The sequence below is a fragment of the Scyliorhinus torazame genome, chromosome 17, assembly GCF_047496885.1.
Source record: "Scyliorhinus torazame isolate Kashiwa2021f chromosome 17, sScyTor2.1, whole genome shotgun sequence".
Lineage (NCBI taxonomy): Eukaryota > Metazoa > Chordata > Chondrichthyes > Carcharhiniformes > Scyliorhinidae > Scyliorhinus > Scyliorhinus torazame.
The window spans coordinates 128,872,438-128,895,179 of record NC_092723.1 but is presented as its reverse complement, the minus strand read 5'-3'; positions in this window follow the sequence as shown (position 1 = coordinate 128,895,179).

Sequence of the window (22,742 nt, the reverse complement as noted above, 5' to 3'; positions counted from 1 at the left end):
TTTGCATCTGTGTTCACAATTGATGTAGGTATAGAAAGCAGGGAGGGGGATTGTGATGTAATTGAACAGATTAGCATCGAGAGGGAGGAGATGTTAGCGGTTTTAGCGGGTTTAAAAGTGGATAAATTCCCAAACCAAGGTGAGATGTATCCTAGGCTGCTATGTGAGACAAGGGAAGAGATTGCAGGGGATCTGATGCTAATTTTCAAATCCTCTCTGGCCACAGGAGAGGTACCAGGGGACTGGAGGACAGCTAATGCGGTATCATCATTCAAGAAGGGAAGTAGGGAAAAAACAGGTAATTACAGGGCAGTGACTTTAACATCAGTGGTAGGGAAATTATTGGAAAAAATGCTGAGGGACAGAATTAAACTTCACTTGGAGAGACAATGATTAATCAAGGATAGTCAATATGGCTTTCTCAGGAGCAGATCATGTCTAACAAATTTGATTAAATTTTTTGAGGAGGTGACTAGGTGTGTAGATGAGGACGGAGCAGTTGATCTAGTCCATGTGGACTTCAGTAAAGCTTTTGACAAGGTCTCGCATGGGAGACTAATCGAGAAGGTAAGAGTCCATGGGGTGCAGGGCAATTTGACGAATTGGTTCCAAAATTGGCTTGGTGGCAGGAGGCAGAGGGTGATAGTTGAAGGTTGTTATTGTGACTGGAAGCCTGTGTCCCGTGTGTAGCACAGGGATCAGTGCTGGGTCCCTTGCTGTTTATAGTGTACATTAATAATCTAGATATAAACGTAGGAGCAAAGATCAGCAAGTTTGCAGATGACATGAAAATTGGTGGTGTGAAGAAAGCCTGAGATTACAGGACGATATAGACCGGCTGGTCAGATGGGCAGAACAGTAGCGAATGGAATTTAACCCTGAAAAGTGTGATGTGATGCATTTTGGGAGGACTAACAAGGCAAGGGAATACACAATGTGCATTAGGATGGTAGGAAGTACAGAGGGCCCTTAGTGTGTATGTCCAAAGATCCCTGAAGGGAGCAGGACAGGTAGTGTTGCTAACTTTTGGTTGGTTCAATTGGCTCTGTTTTATTTTTTAAAAAAAATAATTTTTATTAAAGGTTTTCATAAAATATCAATAACAAAATGAGAAAGAAAAAAGAACCCAACAGGGTTAAGTACAAAACACAATCTAAAAAAGCAACCCCCCAAACCCCTCCCCCCCCCGTACCTAAATAATAAATTAACATTAACCCCCCGACTTAACACAACAGGTGTATACACCCTCTCAGACCCTCCAGTGTAAATAACATAAACAAAAATAAAGTAAACCCCCCCGAGCTGCTGCTGCCATTGACCAATGTCTATCGTTCTGCCAGGAAGTCTAAGAACGGTTGCCACCGCCTAAAGAACCCTTGTACCGACCCTCTCAAGGCGAATTTCACCCTCTCCAATTTAATGAACCCTGCCATATCGCTGATCCAGGATTCCACGCTTAGGGGCCTCGCATCTTTCCACTGAAGGAGAATCCTTCGCCGGGCTACCAGGGACGCAAAGGCCAGAATACCGGCCTCTTTCGCCTCCTGCACTCCCGGCTCCTCTGCCACCCCAAATATTGCGAGCCCCCAGCCCGGTCTGACCCTGGATCCTACCACCCTCGACACCATCCTCGCTACGTCCTTCCAAAATTCCTCCAGCAGTGGGCATGCCCAGAACATATGGGTGTGATTTGCTGGGCTCCCTGAGCACCTAACACACCTGTCCTCGCCCCCAAAGAACCGGCTCATCCTTGTCCCGGTCATGTGTGCCCTGTGCAGCACCTTGAACTGTATGAGGCTGAGCCTCGCGCACGAAGAGGAAGAGTTCACCCTCCCTAGGGCATCTGCCCACGTCCCCTCCTTGATCTCCTCCTCCAACTCCTCCTCCCACTTACCTTTCAACTCCACCACCGAGGCCTCCTCCTCCTCCTGCATTACTTGGTGAGTTTCCAAGATCTTCCCCACTCCCACCCATGCTCCCAAGAGCACCCTGTCCTGTACTGTGTGTGGCCGTAGCCGCAGGAATTTCACCACCTGTCGTCTGGCAAACACCCTTACCTGTAAGTACCTGAAGGTGTTCCCCGGGGGCAGCCCGTACTTCTCCTCCAGCTCACCCAAGCTCGCGAACTTCCCGTCCACAAACAGGTCCCCTAACTTTTGTATCCCTGCCCTGTGCCACCCCAAAAACTCTCCACCTGTTCTTCCTGGGGCGAACCGGTGGTTCCCCCGTAATGGGGTCCATGCCGAGGCCCCAACTTCGCCCCTGTGCCGCCTCCACTGCCCCCAAATCTTGAGGGCCGCCACCACCACCGGGCTCGTGGTATACCTCCTTGGAGGGAGTGGCAGCGGGGCCGTTGCCAGCGCCCCCAGACTCGTACCCACATAGGACACCGTCTCCAGCCTCTTCCATGCAGCCCCCTCCCCCTCCATCACCCACTTGCGCACCATCGTCGCATTGGCAGCCCAGTAGTACCCACAGAGGTTGGGCAGCGCCAGCCCTCCCCTATCTCTACTCTGCTCCAAGAACACCCTTCTCACCCTCGGAGTCCCTCGCGCCCACACAGACCCCATTATACTCCTGTTAACCCGACTGAAAAAAGCCTTCGGGATAAACATGGGGAGGCACTGGAACAGGAACAAAAACCTTGGGAGCACCGTCATTTTGATTGACTGCACCCTCCCAGCCAATTACAGCGGCAACGCGTCCCACCTCTTGAACTCCTCCTCTATTTGCTCCACCAGTCTTGTAAAGTTAAGTCTATGCAGGGCCCCCCAGCCCCTGGCCACCTGGACCCCCAAATATCCGAAGCTCCTCTCTGCCCTTTTTAGTGGGAGCTCGCCAATCCCCCTCTCCTGGTCCCCTAGCTGAACTACGAACAGCTCACTCTTCCCCATGTTGAGCTTGTACCCCAAAAAGTCCCCGAATTCTCTAAGCATCCTCATTACCTCTGGCATTCGTCCCACCGGGTCCGCCATATACATCAGCAGGTCGTCCGCATAAAGCGACACCCTATGCTCCTCCCCACCCCGCACCAACCCCCTCCAGTTCCTCGACTCTCTCAGTGCCATAGCCAGGGGTTCAATCGCCAGTGCGAAGAGCAGAGGGGACAGGGGACACCCCTGTCTCGTCCCTCGGTGCAACCGAAAGTACTCGGACCTCCTCCTGTTTGTGGCCACACTCGCCATCGGGACCTCATACAACAGCCTAACCCACCTGACAAACCCCTCCCCAAACCCGAACCTCTTCAGCACCTCCCACAGGTACTCCCACTCTACCCTATCGAAGGCTTTCTCAGCGTCCATCGCCAGCACTATCTCCGCCTCCCCCTCCCTCGCCTCCCCCTACCTCGCCGGCATTATGGTAACGTTCAAAAGCCTCCGCACATTCACGTTCAACTGTCTCCCCTTCACAAACCCCGTCTGGTCTTCATGGATAATCTGTGGCACACAATCCTCAATCCTCGTGGCTAAGACCTTCGCCAGCACCTTGGCATCTACATTTAGCAAGGAAATCGGTCTGTAAGACCCACATTGCAGGGGATCCTTGTCCCGCTTCAGGATCAAGGAGATCAGTGCCCGGGACATCGTCGGGGGTAAAGCCCCCCCCCTCCCTTGCCTCATTAAAGGTCCTAACTAACAGCGGGCCCAGCAGGTCCATATATTTTTTAGAGAACTCGACCGGGAAACCATCCGGCCCCGGTGCCTTCCCCGCCTGCATGCTTCCTATCCCTTTGATCAGCTCCTCCAGCCCAATCGGGGCCCCCCAGTCCCGCCACCAGTCCCTCTTCTACCTTTGGAAACCTCAATTGGTCCAGGAAACGGCCCATCCCTCCCTCCTCCCGTGGGGGCTCGGATCGGTACAATTCCTCGTAGAAGTCCCTGAAGACCCCATTGATGCCAACCCCAATCCGCACCACGCTCCATCCCCTGACCTTAACTCCCCCGATCTCCCTAGCTGTGTCCCGCTTCCGAGGCTGATGCGGCAGCATCCGGCTTGCCTTTTCCCCATACTCGTAGACCGCCCCCTGGGCCTTCCTCCACTGCACCTCCGCCTTCCTGGTGGTCACCAGGTCGAATTTGGCCTGGAGGCTGCGCCTCTTCCTCAACAGTCCTTCCTCAGGCTCTTCCGCATACCTCCAGTCTACCCTCACCATCTCCCCCACCAGCCTCTCCCTCTCCCCCCGCTCCCTCCGCTCCTTGTGGGCCCTAATGGAGATCAGCTCTCCCCTCACCACCGCCTTCAGTGCCTCCCATACCATCCCCACTCGGACCTCCCCGTTGTCGTTGGTCTCCAAGTACCTCTCTATACTTCCTCGGACCCGCTCGCTCACCTCCTCGTCCGCCAACAGCCCCACCTCCAAGCTCCACAGCGGGCGCTGGTCCCTCTCCTCCTCCATCTCCAAGTCCACCTAATGCGGGGCGTGGTCCGAAATGGCTATTGCCGAATACTCTCGCTATCAGCGCCCTGCTCAAAATAAAAAAGTCGATTCGAGAATAAGCCTTATGGACATGTGAGAAGAATGAAAATTCCCTAGCCCCCGGCCTTGCAAATCTCCAAGGGTCCACCCCTCCCATTTGGTCCATAAATCCCCTCAGCAGTCCAGCCGCCGCCGGCTTCCTACCCGTCCTAGACCTGGAGCGATCCAGTGCCGGATCCAACACCGTGTTAAAGTCTTCCCCCATTATCAGGACCCCACTTTCAAGTCTGGGATCCGACCCAACATACGCCGCATAAAATCCGCATCATCCCAGTTCGGAGCATACACATTGACCAGTACCACCCTCTCTCCCTGCAACTTACCACTTACCATTATGTACCTCCCGCCATCATCTGCCACAATGCTCGACGCCTCGAATGACACCTTCTTTCCCACCAAGATCGCCACCCCTCGATTTTTAGCATCTAGCCCCGAGTGAAACACCTGACCTACCCACCCTTTCCTCAGTCTTACCTGGTCTGCCACCTTCAGGTGTGTCTCCTGGAGCATAACCACATCCGCCTTGAGCCCCTTCAGGTGCGCGAACACGCGGGCCCGCTTAACCGGCCCATTCAGTCCCCTTACATTCCAGTTGATCAGCCGGATCAGGGGGCTACCCGCCCGCCTCCCCCGCCGACTAGCCATGACCCCTCCTTGGCCAGCCACGTGCCCGCACCCCACACCCGGCCCATTCCCCACAGCGGCATACCCCCGTCTCGACCCCCCCCCCCCCCCACTCGCTCCAGCTCCTCCTTGACCTTAGCAGCAGCAACTCGACCCCCCCCCCCCCACCTTAGCAGCAGCAACTCGACCCCCCCCCCCTCGCCCACCGGGCTGAATTTCCCTGCAGCCTTTGCTGTTCTCCATTTTACATCAGGAGTTGGCCAACCCAGGTAGATAAGGTGGTGAAGTAGGCATACAGAATACCTGACTTTATTAGCCGGGGCATAGAGTATAAGAGCAGGGAGGTTATGATGGAGCTGTATAAAATGCTTGTTAGGCCACAGCTGGAGTACTGTGTGCAGTTCTGGGTCGCCACACTATAGGAAAGATGTGATTGCACTAGTAAAGGTGCAGAGGAGATTCACCAAGATATTGCCTGGCTGGTGCATTTCACCTATAAAGAGAGGCTGGTTAGGCTGGGGTTGCTTTCCTCAGAGTCGAGCAGGCTGAGGAGGGATCTGATTGAGGTGTACACAATTATGAGGGACATAGACAGGGTAACTAGGAATGAACGTTTCCTTTTAGTTGAGGGTTTAACAACCAGGGGGCATAGATTTAAGATAATGGGCAGGAGGTTTAGAGGGGATTTGAGGAAAAACATTTTCACCGAGAGGATGGTGGGAATCTGGAACTCGCTGCCTGAAAAGGTGGGAGAGGCAGGAACCCTCACAACATTTAAGAAGCATTTAGAGGAGCACTTGAAACGCCATCGCAGATAAAGTTACAGACCAAGTGTTGGAAAACGGGATTAGCATAGTTAGGTGCTTGATGGCTGGTGCGGGCACGGTGGGCCAGAGGGCCTCACTGTGCTGTAAAACTCTATCACTCTCTTGGTCACATAATATCAACCTGCTATCAGCTGGAATCCATGGATCTACTTCCAGTGCTCACTGGGTTTGATAAGTGGGTTTCTTGTAGAGAAAGACCATCAATCACTTGTTCCCTTGACAAGATATCATACTTCAACCAAGACTGCTCTTCAGCATGAAATTGATAAATGGAATGCTGAATCAATTATCTTGGTTGGTTCTTAACGGGATCTTTTTGGCATGTTCGATGCTTTCCTGCTTCTCAGACTGGGAGGTCACTTTTGGGCATTCAGCCACCTTCTTGTTATAACATTAACTGGCATGTTCTCAATGAACTAATAGACACAGGGAGACCTTGTAGAGGTTATCGCAACTCTCCAATGAACCACTGGCACAAAACAACTTGCAAGGAGCTAGGATTGTCAACCACCCCGGAGTCTTGGAGATTAATCTCGAGGACGCTGCTGCAGGAAACACTGGGAGAAAGGTCACCAGGCCATCAAAAACGATTCTTTCAACACTTGTTTATTTTTTATAAAAGTGATGGAGCTGGAAAATAAATGGTTGTTCACCAGACCTCCAGTCGGGTGATCACATCAGATAATCCAACAGTTATCACACCAATGATTTCCATCGATAAGACATTATATATCACTGTAACTATCATCACGGGTCGTACATCAGATATCACATCAAATATCACAGCCGGTCTCAGAACAGCTGTCATAGTACAGCAGATATCACAGAATATCTCACACCAGATAACATTCAGATATCACATCAGGTATCACACTAATTATCAGTCAAACTGATATAGGAACAGGAGGAGGCCATTCAGCCCCTCGAGTCACTCCCGCCATTCAATGCGATCATGGCTGATCTGTGACCTAACTCCATGTACCTGCCTTTGGCCCACATCCCTTAATACCTTTGCTTAACAAAAATCTATATCTCTGTTTTAAAACTAACAACTGATTTAAACGATTGAAGAACAGATGTAAAATTAACAACTGCTTCAACATTCAATAATGTACCAGACATCACACCAGTTATCACACTCTGCATCATGCTAGTTATCATATCAATTATCACAACAGTTCGGATATGAGGTATTACACATCTATGTTAAGGGTAAAGGTGCGAGGAACGGGCATGTTGTTCAGCTTTTGGGTGATCAAATAAATTAAATCAACAAATTGAGGGATGAATTAAAAGACAGCCCCTTAAAGGGACACTGCATCAAAGTAAACAGAACCTCAAAGGAAACTTAAAAACGCGATGTGACTAAAGGTTTGATAAAACACCGCAGTCCCAGTGGTGCCCAGTGAGCAGGAAAGGTTTCGATCACGCTGGTGGACTCAATGTGCCCCCTTTCCAAGGGCACCCGACAGCGAACATAACCGCGGAAGAGGGGCAGACAATCAGGATGGATGACCCCCTCGACCGCTGGCTGCCTCAACCTATTAATGGCCAGTATGGCCAGGCCCGGGAACAAGCTCATGAAGAACTCCTCCTGCCTCCCAGCTCCCCTCCGCACTGGGTGCCCAGAAATCCAGGAACGTGGGGTTGAAGTGGAGCCCAGGACAACTGGCATATAAGTGGTTCACGGACTCGACAAGGCCACAAAAGCATCTTAGGTGTCTGATGGGCGTGTTGTGTGAGTGCCAGAAGCTTCCACACTGAGCACATGATGAGCCGCACAGGATGATTAAACACGTGTTTTATTCATTTGGATCTCACTGGACCAGCAAAGGCTGTGTCCTAAATACTCTCAGCAGAGAACAGAGAACCCCAAGTCAGACTTTCCTCCTCCACCACACCACAGTTTATGTTATCCAACAGGCCAGCTACTAAAACTTGGAAGTGAGATGCTTATGACTTCGTTTTACTTTTGCAAAGTTCATTTAAACACGGTGGTGTGTTTCTGGAGGACGTTTGATGATTTGTTGGCCAGAATTTTAACAGGCCTCTGGTGCTAGATTTGAGGGGGGTGGTGGGAGGGGGTTGTGTGGGTGGGGAACAGGAAATCTTTGAAAGTTACGTGTTGTTTCAGCTCTCTGACGCTGTCCCACCTCCCGGTGAGTGTCGCATGCATGGGCTCTACAAAGGCAAGCAAACAATTGGGCAAATTACGGCCCATCTGGGGGTCATTTCCCGACTCCGGTGATTTTCTGGCCGTGGACAGGAATGCACTGAGACTGGAGCCCAGCAGCTACCTGGAGGCCAGGAAGAGTCTCCCAAACCCCCAATTACGGAGCCATTCGGATGAAATACATCAATCCATGGAGGAGAGGTGTTGGGATGGGTAGCCTGCTCCCTGACCTCTGTGGGCATGTTTCAATTTTAAGATTTCAGCAGGTTTCCGAGAACACCCCCCAATATTGAGGTGCATTCGGGGCGTCCACCTGCCTCAGTAGTGCCCACCTCTCCAGGGTGCTCTGATTGAGCTTCCCACCTTGGGAACCCACTCACCTTAATCAGACAGCAAACACAGAGCTGTTTTCTTGATTGGCCATCTCTGGGAAGATTGCAAAGCCACATGGCCAGCCAGTACCATTGGGGTCGGGAGCCACAAATGGCTTCAATGCCTGAAAATGTCAGAGCAGCCGTCTCGAAGTTCAACCCACGGAAAGCCACTGGCCCGGATGGGGTACCCGGACGAGCACTCAGGTCTTGCGCTGATCAGCTGGCGGCGGTATTCGCAGACATCTTCAACCTCTCTTTACAACAATCTGAGGTCCCTATCTGCTTCAAGAAGACGACCATCATCCCTGTATCAATGAAAAGCCAAGCAGCGTGCCTTAATGACTATCATCTAGTGGCTCTGACAGCCATCATTATCATAGAATGCACAGTGCAGAAAGAGGCCATTCGGCCCATCGAATCTGCACCGGCTCTTGGAAAGAGCACCCCACTTAAGCCCACACCTCCACCCCATCCCCGTAACCCCACCCAACCTAAGGGCAATTTAGCATGGCCAATCCACCTAACCTGCACATCTTTGGACTGTGGGAGGAAACTGGGGCACCCAGAGGAAACCCACGCACACACGGGGAGAATGGGCAGACTCCGCACAGACAGTGACCCAAGCCGGAATCGAACCTGGGACCCTGGAGCTGTGAAGCAACAGTGCTAATCACTGTGCTACCGTGCCGTTGGAGTGGCGGTTGACATCGCCACCGGGGGCAGCGGCTTGGTTGGGTGGCCTGTACGACTTCCTGCGGTTAGAGAAGATAAAGTATGAGTTAAGGGGCTCTTCAGGGGTTTTGGGGAAAGGTGGGGGATGTTTGTGACCGTGTTTGAGGGGATGTTCGTCGTGGGGGAGGGGTGTGTGAAAAAGGGGGAAAAATTTGTACAGACTGGAACTGGATAGTTGATTGTTGGGAAGTATGTTTCCCAGGGTGTTTGTTCATTGTAGCCTGTTTTGATAAACGTTTGTAATAAAATACATTTAAAAAGAAAACTACGTGCAGACCATCATGTTGTTGAATACCTGCTGTCCTGCCGCAGCAGCCAACATGCCTTCAGGCCACTACAAGAAATCAGAGGCCAGGTGCTTGGAGACACTGGATGCCCTGTCTACACATAGCTCGTGCTTCCCCTCCATTACTCGATCACCCAGGGACAAGATAATGAGAGTGATGCAAACACAATAAACATCATCGAGCAAAACACTGACATTGACAAGGAATGGTTCCACTCGGGCGGAGCACTCCACTACTCATCAGGGCAGGTGTCCAAGTTCATGGTAATCTGCGAGACCTCCACCACCTCACTTTCATGAGGGGACAGCCCATGTCTCACCAAGCATCCGGAGATCACCTCAGGTGGAGGAAGAGCAGGAGGAGCAGGAAGAAGAGGGAGAGGGAGAGGAATGAACATGGAAGAGACATCTGCGACGCTTTGTTCTGAATGGGCTGCCTGTGAGCAGCGACTGAAACTTTCTTCCTCTTAAGATCTCATTTCGTCATTACTGTTACCCTGCAATTCCTCACCTTTCAATCCCTCTGCTGCATCCCATCACAGTGAGCCCCACTTGACCAAAATCCTGAAATAAAAGGCACCACAAAATACAATTCCACAACAACCTTATCCAACAGTACTTCCAATACCACATTCAAACTATCTACCTACATGCATCCCCTTAGTGCCTGCCTTTGTCGACACTTGTGCTCCTACACTTTGCTACCCGTGTAGCTGCTGCTTGGCTGGTGTATGGCTGCCGACTCACGGCGGGGAGACTGCAGATGCCCTTGTTCGATACGCTGAGCGGCTCTCGGCCTTGAGAATCCTGGTTCGGACTGCACCACCTCAGCATGTTCTGGCTGAGAGCAAGTAGCAAGGGCACTGGTGGAGTGCCAGTGGTTGGACACTAAAGCTTTCATCCTGAGAAAGGACATCAGATCTGTGCTCTAGCGCAGGCATTGTCAAAGGGCAGCACGGTAGCATTGTGGTTAGCACAATTGCTTCACAGCTCCAGGATCCCAGGTTCGATTCCCGGCTTGGGTCACTGGCTGTGCGGAGTCTGCACGTTCTCCCCGTGTCTGCGTGGGTTTCCTCCGGGTGCTCCGGTTTCCTCCCACAGTCCAAAGATGTTCAGGTTAGGTGCACTGGCCATGCTAAATTGCCCTTGGTGTCCAAAAGGTGGGGTAGGGTTACTGGGTTACGGGAATTAGGTGGAGGTGTGGACCTGGGTAGGGTGCTCTTTCCAAGGGCCGGTACTCTTTCCAAGGGGCGGTGCAGACTCGATGGGCCGAATGGCCTCCTTCTGCACTGTAAATTCTATGAAAGTCGGGGGTGCGATCCACGGGTGGGTCGCAGGCGGGTGTCGGGTGTGTCGCATCTGCAAGCGGCCTCCAAAATGACCACTAACATATTTTTAAAAATGCGGTCGTGCTGCGCATGTGTGCCCGCTCATCGGTGTGCCTGCGCAGAGTTTTGCTCATGCGCACCGATGAGCGCGCACGCATGCGCATTGCGGCCGCATTTTTAAAAATCTGGTTGCAGTCTTTTTGAAGGCCGTTCGCAGCCAGCATTGTTAAAAGCCGGCTGCAAAAGATTTGGGGAGAATTATGTGATTGGTTGCTTTCGGAACTTTGGTGCTGATGAAGTGGAAGTCTGTTACTCCCAGAATGGTGAGTGATCCAACGATGGTTTCACCGCAGCTTTAACTTCAACCAAGAGATGTCATCTTTTTTAATCTTGATTTTTAAACATTCCAAAACAAAGGGCGGGATTCTCCACTCCCGCGCCGAAGTGCCCACGCCGTCGTGAACGCCGTCGAGGTTCACGACGGCACGAAAAGGCCCCGATCCCGACCGATTCAGGCCCCGACAATGAGCTACGATCTGGGCCGCGTCATCTACACGCGCCAGGCCTTGTCACCGCGTAAAGGCGGCGCCGCATAAATGACGCGGCCAGCGCCGCATAACTGGCGTCACCAGCGCATGCATGGTTGCCGTCCTCTCTGAGTCCGCCCCGCAAGAAGATGACGGACGGATCTTGCGGGGCCGCGTAAAGAAGGAGGTCCTCCTTCAGAGAGGACGGCCCGACGATCGGTGGGCACCGATCGCGGGCCATGCCACATTTGAGGTACCCCCCGGTGCAGGATCCCCCCAACCCCCCCGCAGGCCGCCCCCCCAGCGTTCCCGCGCTGTTCCCGACGGCAGCGACCAGGTGTGGATGGCGCCGGGGGGAACCCGCCGATTTGGCCTGGCCGCTCGGCACATCCGGGCCTGAGAATAGCGGGGGTGCCGGAGAATCGCCATTTTGGGTGTCTCCGGCGATTCTCCGGCCTGCGGCCCGCGGAACTCGACGGGGCCATTCCCGCTGCTTGGGAGAATTGCGGGAGGGCATCCTGGGAAATTTTGGCGGCCCAGGCGATTCTCTCAACCTGCGCGGGAGTGGAGAATCTCGCCCATGGTGCCTGCAGGTCGTATTTGGATGGTGTGGTAGTCACCACTGATGTATATATTAGGTGATTTGTGGTAAGGCCCTGTACTACAGGTACGGGGGTAGATCCCTGCCTGCTGGTTCCGCCCAGTAGGCGGAGTATAAATATGTGTGCTCCTCGTACAGTAGCCATTTCGCCAGCTGCTGTAGGAGGCCACACATCGTAATGTATTAAAGCCTCGATTGCATCCAACTCTCGTCTTTGTATAATTGATCGTGCATCAATTTATTACACGAAAGTTTTCAGAAGGTGGACCTCCGCATCAAGCCGGATCGCCTGCAGCTGGACCTGCAATAAGGCAACGCCAAAAAGGACTTTGAACATTGGCTAGCTTGTTTCGAAGCTTACATCTTGGGCGTCATTCTCCGCCGGCGGGAGTCTCCGTTTTGCCGGCGCCCGGGGGTTTCCCGACGGCGTGGGGCTGCCCCACAATGGGAAACCCCATTGACCGGCCGGTGTTACGGAGACTCCCGCCGGCCGGTTGGGGCAGAAATGTGGCGGGCCGGGTAGGAGAATTTCGCCCCAGGTCTGCACCAGACCCAATTCCGGAAGCTCAGAATATTCAGATCCTCTACACGCGGCTGAGCTCCAATGTCTTTCCGCTTATCCAGGACGCGCCAAACTACGAAGACGCCATGGCGCTACTGAAGGAAAACTACGCTCAGCGGACTAACACGTGCTATGCCAGGCACCTCCTTTTCGCTCGTAGTCAACTTCCTGGTGAGTCAGTGGAAGATTTCTGGCGTGCTGTAATTCCCCTAGTTAGGCACTGTGACTGTCAGGCTGTCACGGCCACGGAACACTCGAACTTGCTCATGAGAGACGCTTTTGTTATGGGGATAGGGTCGGATTACATCCGCCAGCGCCTCTTAGAAGGGGCCACGCTTGACCTCAGGCAACCAAAAAGCTAGCGCTCTCACTGACGGTCGCTTCGCTCAACATCCAGGCCTACTCCCCTGGCCGCGTGGGCCACCCCTCCTACGCATTGTGGACTCCACAGACGGCCGCCCCATCGGGGACCCCACTCAGCCAACCCCAGGCCTGTGCCGCGCAGCAGCCAACCAACCCTGGGGGCCCCAAATGTTACTTCTGTGGGCAGCCAAAACACCCCGGACAACGCTGCCCAGCCCAGAGCGCCCTTTGCAAGGCCTGCGGCAAGAAGGGACTTTGCTGCGGTGTGCCAGGCCCGCGCAGTCGCCGCTATTGTTCTGACACCGGCCCCCACGTACGGCCAGTGGGCGCCGACATCTTCCCCTCCCCGGACCACGTGCGGCCCGTGGGCGCCGCCATCTTGTCATCCCCAGGATCATCAGGCGCCGCCATCTTGTTTCCCCCACGACACGTGCAGCCCGTGGGCGCCGCCATCATACCAGGACCCATGCCCCCCGGGCACCCCATCGTCTGCCACCATCGACGACCAGCCGTGTCTTGTCTCGGTCACGATTGACCAGTCCCGCCCACACAACCTAGCAACGGCCTCTACCAACATGAAAATCGATGGGCATGAGATCTCCTGCCTGCTGGACTCCGGGAGCACCGAGAGCTTCATTCACCCAGTTACGGTAAGGCTCTGCTCCCTCGCGGTACACCCCGCCCACCAGAGAATCTCCCTGGCCTTCGGGTCCCACTCCGTGGCGATCCGGGGGTACTGCATAGCCACTCTCACTGTCCAGGGCGTGGAGTTCAGCGGCTTCCGCCTCTACGTCCTCCTCAACCTCTACGCTGCCTTGCTACTCGGCCTGGACTTCCAGTGCAACCTCCAGAGCCTAACATTGAAATTCGGCGGACCCCTACCACCCCTTACTGTGTGCGGCCTCGCGACCCTAAAGGTCGACCCACCTTCCCTATTTGCAAACTTAACCCCAGACTGCAAACCCGTCGCCACAAGGAGCAAACGGTACAGCGCCAGGACTGGACCTTCATCAGGTCCGAAGTCCAGCGACTGCTTCGGGAAGGCATCATCGAGGCCAGCAACAGCCCCTGGAGAGCCCAAGTTGTAGTGTTGAAAACTGGGGAGAAACACAGAATGGTCGTGGACTACAGCCAGACCATCAACAGGTACACGCAGCTCTGATATGGTCAATCAGATTGCGCAGTACCGGGTCTTCTCAACTGTCGACCTAAAATCTGCCTACCACCAGCTCCCCATCCATAAGGCGGACCGCCCATACACTGCCTTTGAGGCAGATGGCCGCCTTTACCACTTTCTTAGGGTTCCATTTGGCGTCACCAACGGGGTCTCGGTTTTCCAATGGGAAATGGATTGAATGGTTGACCGGTATGGGCTGCGGGCCACTTTCCCGTACCTTGACAATGTCACCATCTGCAGCCACGATCAGCAGGACCATGACGTCAACCTTCCCAAATTTCTCCACACCGCCACTCTCCTCAACCTAACTTATAACAAGGAGAAGTGCGTGTCCAGCATGAACCGCTTAGCCATCCTCGGCTATGTGGTCCAGAACGGAGTCCTGGGGCCCGATCCCGACCGCATGCGCCCCCTCAAGGAACTCCCCCTTCCCCACTGCCCCGAGGCCCTCAAACGTTGCCTGGGGTTAGTGGGTCCCAAACTATGCAGACAAGGCCCGCCCACTCATTCAATCCACTCTTTTTCCCCTAATGGCCGAGGCTCACCAGGCCTTCAACCGTATTAAGGCCGACATCGTCAAGGCCACGATGCACGCAGTCGATGAGACGTTACCATTTCAAGTCGAGAGCGATGCATCAGACGCCGCTCTAGCCGCCACCCTCAACGAGGCAGGCAGGCCCATGGCCATTGTTTTCACAAACCCGAAATTCGGCATTCCTCTGTCGGAGAAGAGGCCCAAGCCATCGTTGAAGCTGTGCGGCATTGGAGGCATTACCTGGCTGGCAGGAGATTCAGTCTCCTCACTGACCAACGGTCGGTAGCCTTCATGTTTAACAACACACAGCGGGGCAAGATCAAGAACGATAAAATCTTGAGGTGGAGGATCGAGCTCTCCACCTACAACTACGAGATTTTGAGGGCTCGATAAGCCCCGGTAAGCTCAACAAGCCCCCCGATGCCCTATCCCGAGGTACATGTGCCAGCGCACAGGTGGACCGACTCCGGACTCTGCACAACAACCTTTGTCACCCGGGAGTCACACGTTTGTACCACTTCATCAAGGCCCGCAATCTGCCCTACTCCGTCGAGGAAGTCAGGGCAATCACCAGAGACTGCCAGGTCTGCGCGGAGTGCAAACCGCATTTTTATCAGCCAGACCGTGCGCGCCTGGTGAAGGCCCCTTTGAACGCCTCAGCGTGGACTTCAAAGGGCCCCTCCCCTCCATCGACCGTAACGCGTACTTCCTCAATGTGGTCGATGAATATTCCAGATTCCCCTTCGCCATCCCATGCCCCGACATGACGTCTGCCACCGTCATCAAAGCCCTCAACACCATTTTCGCTCTGTTTGGCTTCCCCGCCTACGTCCACAGCGACCGGGGATCCTCATTCATGAGCGATGAGCTGCGTCAGTTCAAGTTCAACAAGGGTATCGCCTCAAGCAGGACGACCAGCTATACCCCCGGGAAACGGGCAGGTGGAGACGGAGAACGGGACGGTCTGGAGGGCCGTCCAGCTGGCCCTACGGTCCAGAAATCTCCCGGCCTCCCACTGGCAGGAGGTCCTCCCCGAAGCACTGCACTCCATTCGGTCGCTCCTATGCACGGCGACTAATGACACACCCCATGAACGTCTCTTTGGCTTCCCCAGGAAGTCCATCTCTGGGGTGTCACTCCCGACTTGGCACGCAGCTCCAGGACCCGTACTCCTCCGTAAGCATGTACGACTCCACAAGGCGGACCCATTGGTTGAGAGGGTACAGATACTTCACGCCAACCCGCAGTACGCCTACGTAGCGTACCCCGATGGCCGCCAAGGTACCGTCTCCCTCAGGGACCTGGCACCAGCTGGTTCCACACACACATGCCCCTCCGGCCCGGCGCCACCCTCCCCTTCCCCTGCGCACCCAGCCGCAACACCCACCCCAGGACAATCCGTCCTCCCCCTGCCCACGTCCGAGGATGAAGAGGATTTCGGCACACTCCCGGAGTTACCGAAGACCAGGCCGACACCGGAATAGCCGCCATCACTGCGGCGCTCCCAACGGCAGATCAAGACTCCGGACCGACTGAACCTGTAACCTGATCAGGACTCTTAAAAAAAAATATCTTCCTTCTGTATAACGTTCCTCCACCCCCGCTGGACTCAATTTTTTTCTGTACTTTAAAACATCTACTTGTATATAGTTCTCCACCACCCCCGCCGGACTCAATTTTAACAGGGGGTGAATGTGGTAGTCACCACTGATGTATATATTAGGTGCTTTGTGGTAAGGCCCTGTACTACAGGTACGGGGGTAGTTCCCTGCCTGCTGGCTCCGCCCAGTAGGCGGAGTATAAATATGTGTGCTCCTCGTACAGCAGTCATTTCGCCAGCTGCTGAAGGAGGCCACACATCTTAGTGTAATAAAGCCTCGATTACATCCAACTCTCGTCTTTGTGTAATTGATCAGAAGCTTTATCAATTAATTGATTTTTAAGTGTCTTTTATTTTTTTACATTTTTAATTATAATGTTTAGGTGAAATGTGGTGAACTTCCAATTTCTAGAGGATGAAAACATTATCAGTTTCCGCATTTTTTTCCTGTTAAACTTTATCAAATAAACCCCCCCCACTGTACTTGTAAAAAGAAAGCCGGCTGCTGCGGCTGTCACCCGCGAATTTGCGCCATCGGAGACGCAGAAGATTAAAAAAAAATTCTATGTAATCTTTCTGCCTGAAGGGAGGCAGAGAGCAGGTCATGCCCCCCGAACTTTGACATCATGTGGTTTGGGCACAATTGCGATTCCTCCATTTTGTCAGCAGCAAACAAGGTAAGACAAAATGGTGGGCCGCGAAGGTCAGCCGGCATGGGCCGCAAAGGTCGACCGGCGTGGGTCGCAGGCCGGCGTGGGCCACGAAGGTCGGCCGGCTTGGGTCGCGAACGTTGGCCGGCGTGGGTTGGGAAGGTTGGCCAGCGTGGGTCGCAAAAGACGGCAGGTGTGGGGCGTGAAGATCGGCTGGGTTGGGTCCCGAATGTTGGTAAAAATGGGTCCCCGGGAAAAAAGTTTGAAAAACACTGCTCTCGCGAGCCACTGACACTTCCTCGTGTGGAGGACAGATTACTGCTGTGGGAGACTGCATGTTCCTTTGAGTACTGAGAGCTGCAGCCAAGATGGCAGACGTCAGAACCGACATGGCTGAAAACCATGGATGTCATGAGCTCAGTCCAAGCATCCACTGCAGCACTGAGACATTGAGCAGTATCTGCCTGTGGAAGCTGAGAAATCAGCCACTCAGATGCTGCCGTTGTAGAGTTGGCCTGCATTTTCACGCTGGAGAGAATGGGCTCCAAGCACTGTGCAATTCTTGTTGTTACATTGGTGACGTAAAGGTCTCCAATTGGTTAGAGCGCCAAGTCCGCCCCTCACCAAATGGAAGTCCCGCCTCAGAAACTCCGGCCAATTGGAAGGCCAGCGGCTCTCACATCCCAGCAGGATCTTCGGGAGCAGCAGCCCGGTTGACAGGAAGGTGTTCAGCATTGGAGGTGAGCTTAGGGGCTTGGGGTCTCGCCGGGGATTGGCTGGCAAGCGCTGGCAAGGGGTGGATGTGGTGGGAGGCGGGGGGGGGGGCATGGTTGGAAAGGGCAAGGGGGGAACGTGAGGAGGTGAGGGTGGTTCACATCTTCAGCGGGGGTGAGGAGGGGTCTCTGATGGGCACAGGGTGCCTATCAAGAAGGTAACCCTCAGCCTGGCACCAAGCCTTTCCGGCTTTTACCTGGCAACCTGGTGCCCAGGTGTCGGCCTCCCCCCCCCCCCCCCCCCCCAACCGTGGCTAAAATCCCTCCTGTGGCAGGCGGAGGCATTTACCTGTCCATTAATTGGCCATGTAAGGGCCTAGGTTTGCCCACAGGCAGGTGGGGTTGCCTGACATCAGGCAACAGTGGTGAAATATTCCCAAGGCGGGAAGGTCAGCAGGCGATGGACACAATGCCATTGGCCTGACACCCATTTTTACGCCTCCACTGCCTCCCATTCTGTCCCTGGGTGAAGGATTAAATTCACTTTTTTAAAATTTCAAAAAAAATATTTATTAAAGTTTTTTAACACAATTTTTCTCCCTTACAAACAATAACCCCCCCCCCCGTAACAAAAAAAAAGAGAAATCGCGCAGAGCAAGATACATACATGGCAAAACAATATATTTACACAGCTTTGTACACTGGCCCTCACCCGTACGTGCCAGTTTCCCCAACCCTTCTTGTTATCTCTTGCTCATCCACCCTCCCAGGCAGTCCCCCCTTTCTCCCCCCCCCTCCTCCCCCTCCCAGGATGTGTCCCCCGCCCCCCCCCCCCCCCCCATGGTTGCTGCTGCTGCTGACCGACCTTCCTCTAACGCTCCGTGAGATAGTCTAGGAACGGTTGCCACCGCCTGTAGAACCCTTGCGCAGACCCTCTCAAGGCGAACTTAATCCTCTCCAACTTTATGAACCCAGCCATATCATTTATCCAGGCCTCCAGGCTGGGGGGCTTCGCCTCCTTCCACATTAGCAAGATCCTTCGCCGGGCTACTAGGGACGCAAAGGCCAGAATGCCGGCCTCTTTCGCCTCCTGCACTCCCGGTTCGTCCACTACTCTGAATATTGCTAGCCCCCAGCTTGGCTTGACCCGGACTTTCACCACCTGAGATATTGCTCCCGCCACTCCTCTCCAGAACCCCTCCAGTGCCGGGCATGACCAAAACATATGGACATGGTTCGCCGGATCCCTGAGCACCTTCCACATCTGTCCTCTACCCCAAAGAACCTACTCAACCTCGCCCCCGTCAAGTGCGCTCTGTGGACCACCTTAAATTGTATCAGGCTGAGCCTGGCACACGAGGAGGCGGCATTAACCCGAAGGATTAAATTCAGTCCAGTATGTGCAGATCTCTTACCCTGATCTATACCAGCTTCAAATGCTGGTGCGCTGTCAGCATCTGTGCTGGTAGCTGCTAGTGTCAGATCAGTGATGGAGCTTCTTTCTCAGAGACTCAGAGCAGCTTTTGCCTTCCTCATGAGGCCATAGTGGCTGGACTAGCCGACGTTCTCAGGTATCTGAGTAAGGTCATTGAACTTCTGGTGGTGTTGCTGCCAGGTTCTTCGGCGAGGCTTTGGGAAGTGACCATGCCAGATAATGTCATTCCCTCCTCAAAATTTGCTTTAATGGCCCCTGAGGAAACATTGCTCCTCTCCTCCTTTGTGCCTTGTGTATTAATGCCTCTAGTGCCTCATTGGAAAACCCAGGAGCACTTTCCGGCTGCTCCATTCGAAGCGCTTCTCCTTGCAGCAAATTCCTGTGCAGACAGCCAGCAGCAGCTTCCTTACCATGAGTCAGTTGTCCTTTAATATGAACAGGCTGCCTTTAAGAGGTGCAGGCTAGCTGCAACATGCAGCCAGTCAGTAGCACTTGATTGAACCTTACAATCATTCAAATAAGCGGACAGTATGCTATTCAAATACTGCTTGCCTCCATGGGTTAGGCATCGGTTAATCATAAATCATGTCCACCCTAACCCCCTACCCGCCCCACCCTCAAGTTTACCCTCTCACCTGATCTGTAGCGTGATGTTGGGTGTGGTATCATGGGCGTCATTCTCCGACCCCCCAGTGGGTCGGAGAATGGCCGTTGGCCGCCGTGAATCCCGCCCCCGCCGGTTGCCGAAGCCTCCGGTACCGGAGATTGGGCGGGGGCGGGAATCGGGCCGCGCCGGTTGGCGGGCCCCCCCGCTCAATTCTCCGGCCCAGATGGGCCGAAGTCCCGCCCAGAAATTGCCTGTCCCGCCGGCGTAAATTAAAGTAGGTATTTACCGGCGGGACTAGGCGGCGTGGGGGGGCTCCGGGGTCCTGGGGGGGGCGCGGGGCGATCTGACCCCGGGGGGTGCCCCCACGGTGGCCTGGCCCGCGATCGGGGCCCACCGATCCGCGGGCGGGCCTGTGCCGTGGGGGCACTCTTTCCCTTCCGCCTCCGCAACGGTCTCCACCATGGCGGAGGCGGAAGAGACTCTCCCCACTGCGCATGCGCGGGAAACTGTCAGCGGCCGCTGATGCTCCCGCGCATGCGCCACCCCGAGATGTCATTTCCGTGCCAGGTGGCGGGGCACCAAACACCGTTTCCGCCAGCTGGCGGGGCGGAAATCCCTCCGGCGTCGGCCTAGCCCCTCAATGTTGGGGCTCGGCCCCCAAAGATGCGGAGCATTCCGCACTTTTGGGGGATAAGCGATGCCCGTCTGATTGGCGCCGTTTTGGGCGTCAGTCGGCGGACACCGCGCCGTATGGGGAGAATTTCGCCCCATGTCTGACATGTAGCGTGATGTTGGGTGTGGTATCAGGTTTGATATGTAGCGTGATGTTGGGTGGATCTCCTTAGAACAAAGAATGTTATGGCGGAATATCATGGTAGTTTAAAATTTGATAATGAACACAGGGAGAAAGTGTTCCCACTAGCGAGAGGGTCAGAAACCAGAGGGCACAGATATAACATAATTGGCAAAAGCACCAGAGGGAATAGAAATTCTCAAGCAGCAAGTTGTTCTGTGCTGCCTGAAAGAATGGTGGAAGCAGTTTCAACAGTAACTTTCTAAAGGGAATTGGACAAATATTTGTGAAGGAAAGATTATGGATATGGGGAACGATAAAGTGTTGGATTAATTGGATACCTTTAGGGAACTAGCCACAGGCACAATGGGTTGAATGGCCTCGTTCTGTGCTGTAAGATTGAATAACTATATGAATACTGTGAAATAATCTAATTTTAAGGTACATTTACACTACTGAGATGCAGTGCATTGGGGCAATAGGTTATAGCTCACGTTGGTATGTGTAAGACCCACTCACTGATGACAATCAGCTTGGGTACCAATTCCACAGTCTCGATTGCGTTGTCTATTTGGCTCCTCAAAATTGAACTATAAATAATCATTTCACACTTTCCAATTGCATATTCTATTTATATTGTCAGGGTGTAAAAATATAATTACACTCTGGTCTTTTATTGAATTATGAAGCTTTGAGGTGTTGGTGTTTTCAAAGTTGAAAGGCTGTTAAGCCCCTCTTATTTTTACATTGCGGTGGAAGGTCAGCCTAGGTTTAGCACTCAGGTGTCAGGCACAGAGGGGCTTAAAGTCACATCCTTCATGACTCAGAGTCAAGGATGCTACCAACAGCCATGGCTATGATACCGCAATGAATTGGTGGACAATTTGACATCTCTATGCATTTTCCTGAAGTGCCTTCCTGTTCCAAAGTTGGCTGTGACCTAGGATTACTGATCCTCCAAGATTGGCCTGGAGTCTCCAGGATTAAGGGTCAATCTCCTAGGCGCTATACATTAAAAAAATGTATTCTCTTTGAACGCTTTTGTGTATCAGAGATGGTGGCAGAAAGGTCACCAGAGGACACAGACTTAAGGTAATTGGCAAAAGAACCAGAGGTGGCATGAGGAGGGGTATTTTTTGACGCAGTTAGTTGTGATCCAGAAGGCTGGTGGGAGAAGATTCAGAGACAACTTCAGAAAAGGGAATTGGATAAATGCTTGAAGGAAAAATGTGACAGGGCCATGAGAAAAGTGCAGGGGAATGGGAATCTCAGGGTAGGCTGACATAGGCATGAAAGGCCGACCAGCCTCCAATGCTTTACCATCACTGCTGCGAGTCTCGGTTTCAGCACAGTAAGGATTTAAGGAGGAGGAAGTGTGAATAGGACTTACACTTTGCTTATGTGTTTGACGATCAGGAGAATATGTTATACAATATTGAAATGTTAAGAATCAAAGGATGAATGGTGTTTGAAGATATATTGTGCTGAGGGCGGCTTATTCATTTAAAATGAAGAACGTACTGCTGCCTTTTTTCCAACTCATTCGTGTCTGATTAACATTCGGAAGTGGAAGGTGTTGGAAAATAAATAATGTCATGGTTTTATCTGCCTTGCTATTGAGTAACAAAGCTGAAAGGCACAGGTACAATCTCCTGTTGTCCTTTGCATTTGCCACACGATGTGAAGAGCAGCAGCCTGTAGATGGCACTGTAGCAGTGACTGACTGGGCAATACAGTCAAAAGCTTCAGTATAATGATCTCCATTACAGCACTCCCTTCCAATTACCCCACCAGCTCCAGGCAAACATAGCCTAGCTTACCTGTAACAAGAGACATGTTTGCAATCAACATTAATGGCACAGATCCAACAGTTTCTCAATGAGCTGTTCTAGAAGTAAACTGTAGCATTAAATGGAAATGAGCCATCAGTGGTTTGAACTGATCGCTGGATTTAGTCCCACAATGTAGACCTGTATCAGAGGTGGAAGATCCTACCACGGGACAGGATTAAATCAATTTATTGGTAATAACAATGAGCAAAGTTTGCATTTAATAGTCAATGGGTTGCAGAGGGCAGCAAAGACTGAGGGAGGTTCCTCAGTTTCGAAGCAGTGAGAGGAAAATGAGTTAAGATAGGTGTCGGTGCAACAGGTTGAAGTTCCAAAAAAGTTCAGGATATAGCGAGGAAGAAGATTGGGCATCGTCCCTTAGAAGGAACAAGTAAGGAACGCATCAGGGAAACAGTAAGGGTTAAGAAAGATAATGCCATTCAGAATTTTCAAAAGCTGTAGGTTGTGAGGAGAACCAAACAATTAAGTGAGAATGATGTGAATGTCTATCATTTATTACTGAGGGTGC